The sequence below is a fragment of the Tupaia chinensis genome, unplaced genomic scaffold (genome assembly GCF_000334495.1).
Source record: "Tupaia chinensis unplaced genomic scaffold, TupChi_1.0 Scaffold000270_2, whole genome shotgun sequence".
Lineage (NCBI taxonomy): Eukaryota > Metazoa > Chordata > Mammalia > Scandentia > Tupaiidae > Tupaia > Tupaia belangeri.
In genome coordinates, this window is record NW_006159751.1 from 176883 (window position 1) to 186807 (window position 9925).

General features: G+C 39.8%; 1 protein-coding gene across 2 annotated transcripts in view; it reads right to left on the reverse strand.

Annotated features, from left to right (window-relative positions):
* The window catches only part of SLC16A4 (solute carrier family 16 member 4), a 32516-nt gene that overhangs the window by 2078 nt on the left and 20513 nt on the right, over positions 1 to 9925 (reverse strand). The gene's annotated exons all lie outside the window — the stretch shown is intronic.

Sequence of the window (9925 nt, forward strand, 5' to 3'; positions counted from 1 at the left end):
TCTTCAAAATCTTTTGGCTAATGGCACAACTAGAACTTCTTTTAAAAAAATTATTTTTAAACTGTGCTGGCAAATATTAGTGCTAAGGCACCAGTACTTGGTCACTGTTGGAAAAGTCAACACTGAAAAAAGCAAATAATATCTTAGTGTTACTATGAAAATAGTTTTGTGTTGTAAAGATAGTTTTAGCTTTGTAGACTCCCTGAAAAAGGTCTCAGGGACTTCTGGGGGATATTCTGTCCTCTTGAGATAACTCTGCTAGAATATTACATGTATATTGTGTCTGATCACCTATTCAAAAACATTTTAGAGTTGAATTCCAGCACAGTTCTAGATTATGGAGATGTATTAATGAATAAAGTAGAGGAAAATATCTCCTGTGGAACTTAAATTGTGTTTTGATTTTCCACTCTGTCTTAGATCATGCTGCCTTACTGGATGTGTATTCCCTATTTCTATTAGTGAAACAACAATAACTAGTAATTCTCAGTCATGAACTATTCTTAGAAGAAAGGAGGAGGATGGGGAGTCTGGTTGTGTATGTTGTTCTCACCTCTTTGTTTTCTTATTTGGCTATCATAAAGACTTTCAACTTTCTTATTGTTTTCATAGCCCAGATTATTTCTTTGTATCTATGGCTGTAACCCTTATTTTAGGCAAAACTATCTAATAATGTTTCCTTTGATAAAACAATTAAGAAGATTGGGCTGAGCTTCCTTAACCAGTTTTGCAAATTAGTTTTCTTAGTCAAGAAAAAAGGAATAAGAATAATCTTTAAAATTTGATCTTCAATACAGGATTTTTTTTTTTTTTTTTTTTTTTTTTTTGCTATGGTGTGTGTATACTCACTGGAGAGAGATGACAGAGAAAGAGGGAAAGTAAGAAATCAGCCCCAGGGAGGATGACCATACCACAGTCCCTTCTCTTCCGTTCTCCTCTCAGGAATTTTGGTAAGCACATACATACACCCAGTGTGTTTTTTAAGCTGCCAGGCCAAAGGTGAACTGAGCAGTTGGCCACGTGGGAACCTAGCTGTCTTAACCACCATGACACCTGTTACTCCAGCACCAATATTTTTAATCTTTTACTGCTGTTACTTTTTATTGCGAGAGATCATATATACTCAGCAGTGACAGTGAGAGAAAGGAAAGGACCCCCAGTGGGACATCACTATGCCACAATCCTCTTTCCTCCATCTCTCCATCCTGTTGGGATATTGGGCACACATGCAGATGCATCTGGTGAGTTTTTCAAGTCTCCAGGGCTGGGATATGAATCACAGTTAGCCATGTAGGATCTCCTTCCCTTAACCACTACACTGTGAGGCTTGATATTTTTAATCCTTTTTTATAGAGAAATTTTTTGGTATAGTGTGTATGCATTCACCAGAGAGACAGAGAAAAAAATGAGCAATTACACCCCCCCCCCAGGGGTGATGGCCAGGTTGCAGTTCTTCTCCCCTATTCTCTTCTCAGGATTTGGGCATGCATGCACCTGGTGCCCTCTGTTTTAAGCACTGTATCTGGTTCTCAAACCATGGTTGACTTCGTGGGAGTCCATTGACCATTATGCCATCTGCTAGTCCCTATTTTTAATATTTTTATGTCAGTATACTACCATCATTTTGTGGATTAAGCCATATGCTTTTTTTCTTTTTTCATTTTTTTTTTGAGAGAGATATTTTTTTCGCTCTATGTGCCTGCATTTGCTAGAGAGACAAAGAGACAGAGATAGAACGCGAGAAGTCACGTCCCTCCAGGGCAGATGGCTAAATTGCAGTCCCTTCTCTATTCTCCTCTTGGAACTTTGGGCATGCACGCATATGCGCCCAGCGTTGGTTTCAAGCTGCCGGGTCCGGGACTTGAACCATGGTCGACTACATGGGAGTCCAGTTATGCAGCCATTACACCATCTGCTGGTCCCAAGCCATACACATTTAAAAAGGACTTTAACGTTGTGTCTAAAAAGTATTCATATCTGGGAACCAGCAGTTAGCATAATGGCTATGTCGCTGGACTCCCACGTAGTCGACCGCGGTTCGCATCCCGGACCCGGTGGCTTAAAACTCACGCCGGGTGCATGTGCGTGCATGCCCAAGATCCCGAGAGGAGAATGGAGGAGAAGGGATTGTGGCGTGACCATCCCACCTGGGGGGTGATTTCTTGCTTTCTGTCTCTGTCTCTCTCTGTCTGGTGAGCACACACGCCCTATAGCGAAAATCTCTCCAAAAAAAAAAAGGTATTCATATCTATGATTATCTCAGAATTTGATTGTTGAGCAGATTTATGAATCCTTTTTGTTAGGATTAGTACTATAACTTTCCTTTTGGTCATATTGTTAAAACTTGACTCATGTGTAGAAGCTCCTTAATTCCAAAAGTTATTTGGCATTAGGTCATACAAGTGGGTTGAGAATTCTGAAAATGAATGGTCAGAATCAGAACGTCCAGTTGTCAGACCTGAATATGATGGCAAACTTCCAAGTGTTCCAAGACAATGTTCTCTCATTCCTGGGCTCACTGGAGCCAAAGGTTGGCTATTAGCAGCCTTTTTTTTTTTTTTTTTTTGGAGGGGGGTTTTCTACAGGGCATTTTATCGCAGATAGAAAGTAAGAAGTCCCCCCCCCAGGGGGGATAGCCACGCCACAATCCCTCCTCCATTCTCCTCTTGGGATCTTGGGCATGCACGCACACGTGCCTGGCATGAGTTTAAGCCACCAGATCCAGGACTCGAACTATGGTCAACTACATGGGATTCCAGCGACATAGCCATTACACTAACTGCTGGTTCTAGCAGCCTTGTTCTTTTACTTTGGGTATGTTTTGTACAATAATTTTTTTATATGTGGTATGGTAGGAAAAATCTTGGGAAACATAGTTTAGCAAGTTTAATAAGCCTTAGGGTCTTTTAAGATAGGGATGATAGAAATTTTAAATAAGATTTACTGTGAGTACTTCAAGTTTTGGTTCTGTTTTGTAAATTTTTGTGAAAGATTCTTGATCTCTATTAGGATTTGGAAGTTTGACTGACCTTAGTTGAAATTCTCAGTTGTTAGGCCAAGATGGCTGATAAAACCGTGAAGGGCATGGTTAGTAAAAGATGGAGCAAGGCTCAGTGGAACTTTTGTTTAATGTCATATCTGAAATGAGGATGGGATAGAGGTAAGGAATGACCTATCATTTCATGAGGAGCTGACTTATCTGTTTTAATGAGACAGAGACAACCATAAACGGGTGAATTTCCATGTTAGCCATTGTCTTTTCCTATAAAACACAGAGTTGGGTGCAAAATTAACAGTTTATTTCCACAGTATTTCAGATGTGGGGATGGCTTGTAATAGCAAGAGAGATGAATGTCTTCTCTAGAAACTAGTTAACTTAAACTCAGTTGGAATATAATCAGTTTATACTTGTTTGGGTTTAGAAATGGTTTTCCTAGTCTATTGACTAGGAAATAATTAACTAGGAAAAAAATGCCTGTTTAATTGAATTAAACTTCAGCATAATTAAGGTTGTTTTTATTATTCCATACCTCAGAATTTCTCCAATTTAAAGTAAAAACAAAAATGTGGGGGCCAACAGTTGGCGTGTTGGTTAAGGGTGGTGGCCTCTCACATTGAACGACTGTGGTTCAAGTCCTGGACCCAGTGGCTTGGTTTCTCATTTTCTCGCACGCGCTCTTGCTCTATCCCTCTCTGATCAAATTAATATGAAATAAATGAATAAATAAATAAAGTTAAAATAATTCTTAGAAAAAAAGTTTTAAAAAAGTGGAGAAATAGGTTAGAGAGACCTAACTGTATTTTCATTTAACAAAGTGGAAGAAGAGTGCAGATTCTAACAGTTCTATTTAGAGGTTTTGACTGTTGTCCTTAGTCTGAAGACCTAGCAGTGCATGTGGCACAATGCCATATCATGACCCAGTGAACCATGGGAGAACACTGACAGAGTAACTTTTGTCTTCTGTGTCCCTTGTAGCATGTAGTAGAGTGATAATTATTGAATCAATTCTGACTTACGTAGTCAAATAGTAACGTAGGATATTTTAAGTGAGTTTTCAGAATATATTTGTGACTGATGTAAATTTAAAAAGTATATGTATGTATTAGCATAATATATGCATTTCTCAGTTGAGAATGGGGATTATATGGAGCAGAGAGCAACTGCATTCAGTTTTATTTTAATAGGCAGCTAATATGGACGCTTGGTTTTATTTTTAAATTAAATTGAGACTCGAGTATTTTGAGCCTATGTGCCAAGTGTCTTGGATGTAAGACTGGGAATTTAATGTAAGTAGCTTACATCTATCTTGTATGTTGGAGAATATGATTATATATTTGCTTTTCTGCCTAAGGCATTCTCTGTTTTTGTATTTATATTGCTTTCTGCAAGTGTACTTTTGTTAACAGGGATCTACTAGAAATATAAGGTTTTTAAATATCAGTACTGTTCATTTTCTCACAATCTTTCCAGACTTCAGTCTTGGTGCGAATGTGTAGTTCTGGTTGCATCCACAGTAAAAAATACCAGTTGGGTTTGGATGAGCCTTGCCAATTGGCCTACATTAGGTCTTCTGACCACTCTTGCTAGAAAACATAGGACAGTGATAAAACTGACGTAGTCTAATGCAGGCTGTATTATTAACTAAAATCGGATTTGTCAGTTATTGGAAAGACATAGAAGGGATTGTGCAGTGGAATGTGCAGGGTGGTGTCCTATAGAGGACCTAAGTGTTGGGAGGTATATTTTAACTTTCAATCCATGCCAGTCAGTTTCAGAAAGGATCTGATAGAGAATTTTTTTTTTGAGAGAGATTTTCACTGTAGGGCGCGTGCGCTCACCAGACAGAGAGAGACATAGAGACAGAAAGCGAGAAATCACCCCCCGGGGGGATGGTCACGCCGCAATCCCTTCTCCTCCATTCTCCTCTCGGGATCTTGGGCACGCACGCACACGCGCCCGGCGTGAGTTTTAAGCCACCGGGTCCGGGACACGAACCGCGGTCGACTATGTGGGAGTCCAGCGACATAGCCATTACGCTAACTGCTGGTTCCCCTGATAGAGAATTTTGATGCTGCCATATTTGTTACATATTCCTGGTTGAGAAGGATGTATTAGTAATTTTTTGCCCATATGCTCTATCTACATTTTTTAAAATGTAAAAATAATGTATTTTTAAAGCACAGTAATACTATTCCTGTGGATTTCCTATGCTTTTGTTTTGTTTTCTTGAATATTGAAATGTTGTATAGAATTAACTTTTGTTTTCTTTTTCATTTCTATGCAGGAAGGAGAAAAATATTTGCTACTCATGTAATCAATGTTATCACTTTTAAAGAGTGTTTTACTAAGGATGAATGTGAAAGTATTTGCTTGCCAGATTCCTAATTTAAAATCACTGTAGTCTTTTATAGCAATTTCAACTTTTGCAACTTGTAATAACATCTGGGTAAGTAAAAATGAGAATCTTATATAGTTCCAAAGATCTAAGTTTGGTTGAAAATTTAGTATTTTATCACCAGTGTGCCTTTTGATTTAGTGGAAACTAAAGACGGTAATGTACCTGCCCACATCTATTGGTAACCGAGTTAATCTGTAAATCACCATTTCTGATGTTTATTTTTGTAGTTGCTGTTGGAGTGAGAAGCTAGAAACAGATCTAATTGCCTCTCTTTTTTTTTGGAGAAGTTTTTGCTATAGGGCGTGTGCACTTGCCAGAAGGACAAAGAGACAGAAAGTGAGAAATCATCCTTCCGGGGGGATGGCCACACCGCAATCCCTTCTCCATCTTCCTCTCAGGATCTAAGGTGCATGCGCACACACGTGCCCGGCATGAGTTTAAGCCACCGGTTCTGGGACTCGAACCGCGGTCGACTACATGGGAGACCAGCAACAAAGCCAGTACGCCAACTGCTGGTCCCCTAATTGCCCTTTTTTTTTTTTTTTTGGAGAGGTTTTCGCTATAGGGCGCGTGCGCTCGCCAAACAAACAGAGAGAGACATAGAGACAGAAAGCGAGAAATCACCCCCCGGGGGGATGGTCACGCTGCAGTCCCTTCTCCTCCATTCTCCTCTCGGGATCTTGGGCATGCACGCACACGTGCCTGGCGTGAGTTTTAAGCCACCGGGTCCGGGACGCGAACCGCGGTCGACTACATGGGAGTCCAGCGACATAGCCATTATGCTAACTGCTGGTTCCCTCCTAATTGCCTTTTTAAAAGTACTTTTTTTTTTTCTTAATTTGCTGTAGGGTGTGTGTACTCACCAGAGAGAGAGAGAGAGATAGAGAGAGAGAGAGAGCCAGCCAGCCAGCCAGCCAGCCAGCCCCAGGGAAGGTAGGCACACCACAGTTCCTTCTCCTTTCAGGGTATTTGCCATACACAGATAATTGCCCTGCATATTTTTCATGCAGACAGGTCTGGAACTCAAACCACATAGTCGGTCATGTGGGATCCAGCTGACCTAGCCAACACACCAGTGGCTGGTCCCTAAAAGTACTTTTTGTCATTTCACAGAGAAATGACTTAAAGGTTCAAGGGCTTACCTAAAATTTCTACATTTAACGAGAAACCTAGTGACACAATGTTATAGTCACTCAAATACTTATCTCTTCTTCTGATTTTTTTTTGGTTTAATTTATAAAGTTTATAACTGTAAGTGATATTCTCAGAATTAGTGGGAGAATTATTTTTTAAAATTTGCTTCAGGGCAGGAACCAGCAGTTAGTGTAATGGCTATGTCGCTGGACTCCCACGTAGTTGACCGTGGTTCGCGTCCCGGACCCAGTGGCTTAAAACTCACGCCGGGCTCATGTGCATGCGTGCCCAAGATCCCGAGAGGAGAATGGAGGAGAAGGGAGTGTGCGGCGTGACCATCCCCCGTGGGGGTTGATTTCTCGCTTTCTATCTCTCTGTCTCTTTCTGTCTGGTGAGCGCACATACCCTATAGTGAAAACCTCTCCAAAAAAAAAAAAAATTGCTTCAGGGCATGTATGATTTCCAGAGAAAGACAGAGGGGAAGCAAGAAAACATTTCCCTGGGGGATGGTCACAGCGCAGTCCCCTCTCTTTCATCTCTTCCTCCCTTTGAGATTTTGGGCATGCACACACATGCACCCAGTGCTTCTCGTGTTGCTTGAGTCTGGGACTTGAACTGCACAGGTGGCCATGTGAGATCCAGGCATCTAAATCACCATGCCACTGGCTGGCCCAGTGGATAAAAGATTTTATCATCAGTTTTCTTTCTTTTTTTTTTTTTTTAATTATTTACTTGGGGCTGGCATGTAGCATCGTGGTTAGGGTGCTGGACTACCAAATGGCTAACCATGGTTTGAATCCCAGACCCGGCAGCTTGCTTTCTCACTTTCCCTGTTTCTGGTCATGTTAAATAATAATAATAATAATAATAAAGTAATAGTTTTAAAAATAAATTTTAATTCTTTTAAAATTATTTTGTTGTTATTGTTTTAAAGAGAGATTTTTGCTTTAGAGGGCTTGTGCTTGTCAGAGAGACAGACAGACAGAAAGTGAGAAATCACACCCTGGGGGGATGGCCACGGCACAATACCTTCTCCAACATTTTCCTCTTGGGATCTTGGGCATGCATGCACACATGTCTCGCATGAATTTGAAGCCACCAGGTCTGAAACTCGAACTACAGTTGACTACGTGGTAGTCGAGCTATGTAACCATTCCTCAATCTGCTGGCCCCTTATTTTTAAATTTGCTACAGGGTGCATGTTCTCACCAGAGACAGATGGAGAGGAAGGGGTGGGAGAGTGAGAAAGCAAGCCACCAATTGGTGTCTGGGACTCGAACCATGGTAGGAGTCTAGGGCCCTAACCACCACTCCTGCTGGCTCTTGTTAAATTTTTTTTTGCCACAGGTGTATGTGTTCACCGGAGCAAGACAGAACCTAGACAGAGGGAAAGTGAGAAATCACCCTCTGGAAAGATGCCCATGCTATATATAATCCATTGTCTGTAAAATTTGGGGCATGCATGCACATGTACCTGGTGTCATCTTCAAGCAGCTAGGTTTGGGACTTGAACCATCGTTAGCCATGTTGGAGTCTTAACACCTTAACCACCATGCCGCCTGCTTGCTCTTATCATGAATTTTCTTTATCCTCATATGCTAGGGTATTCTGGACTTCAAGTAATAAAGGCTTATAAATTTTTTTAAACTAATTAACAATAAGGGATATATTTTATATCATTTTACAGAGTTGTGTGTGTTCATGAAATAAAAGTTTAACAATAAAATGATGTACTCCGTTGTCTAATTTGCTATTGTAATCTTTCTATTAAAAAGAAAAAAAGGATCAAGACCCAACATCCTGATTTCAAGATGTACATAGACACCTATAGTTTTTTCTTTTCAGGTAATAGTCCCCAGAAAATTTGCCTTGTCTTCTTGTATTGAGTTCTTTAAACATTTCATTTTAGGTGTGTCTAAATCATATTGAACATTAAGCACGTTACAGTTTTATAACTTGTCATAGTCATATAAATAAGATATTCTATGCCCTGTTATTTTCCTGTACTTTTGGTCTAATAGGCTCAAAAATTCTAAGGTGCCTTTGGGGAAGCTAGTGGAGAAGGATCAAGATTGAAAAAAATGTAACACAAACTGTATTTGAGTGCTCTGTATTCTATATCTTACTGATCTCTTTCCTAACCATAAAAGTACTCTGCTAGACACTACTGGCCTTTGGCCTCCCTTGACTGGCCCTTCCTGTGTAACATTTCTGGGCTTGATTTTAAAATTCTAGCCTGCTTTTCAAATATAAAGTATAAGCTAAGAGTTTAACAACATGGGGATGGGTGTGTTCATAAATGCAAATTAAGGGAGTTGATTGTATGTTTCTACATGTTTTTCTTCTAGCTTAAGTACACCTACACTGAACTTCAGTTAGTGGTATGCTTTTTTTTCTTCGTAATAATGTTATCCTAAATTTATTAGTTTTCTTATAATAGTTGCCTTTCCTAAGTCTTAAGAGGTGCAAACTTAACATCATTATCAAACTTAGTTTTTAAAAAAAATGATAGTGGGACAAGATCAGATCCCTCTTTGTCTTATTTCAGGACAGAAAGAAGCAAAAGTGAGTCTTAAATCCCCTTTAGTGGATAATTGGAAATACATTGAAATTTGTTGAGAACCTAGTGTGTAAAAAAAACTAAAGTTTAAGCCAGTTTCCTAGACATAGTTCTCTATGAGTAGTCAAGTTCTTAATGGTCTTGGATTAAATGTTCTGTGAGTCTTAAATACAAAGTTAGAGGAAAAGTGAATGTAAAACCATACTTAGGTCTTAAAGTTAACTTAATCAGAATTCCAGAAATATTTGCTCTATTTATATATATTGTTTACCAGTGGCCTAACATACCTTTACAGAGTCTGGCCTTTAGGCCTGGTGTCCGCCCACCCTTGGTACAGATAGAATATGAAGGACTTCTATCCCTCTTTGAAAAGAATACATACTAGGCAATCCTGGACAGCTGTATGGAGCATAAGAACAAAGATGTCAGGCTTGCAGCTTTCAAGGTCTGTTAAAGGGACTCCTGTTTAGGTAAAAAACAAGGAGACCAGCTGTGGCTTAATTGTTAAGCCACTGTATGGCTGACTGCACAGTTTAAGTAATAGACCCAGTGGCTTGAAAAACATTTTGGATGTATTTGCATGCATACCCCAAATCCTGAAGGGTGAAATGGAGAAAGGATTGCAACATGACCATTCCTGTGGGGAGTGCTTTTTCACTTTCTCTGTCTCTCTGCTGGACAACACACACCCTATCTAGCAAAATTAAAAGCAAAAATCTAAGGTTTTTTCCTTTTTAAGCATCATGAATCAGACTGAGCTAACTCTGGATTGTCTCCCTAAACAAGTACACATACCATACATCCAATTCCTGCCGATAAGACTCCAATTCCT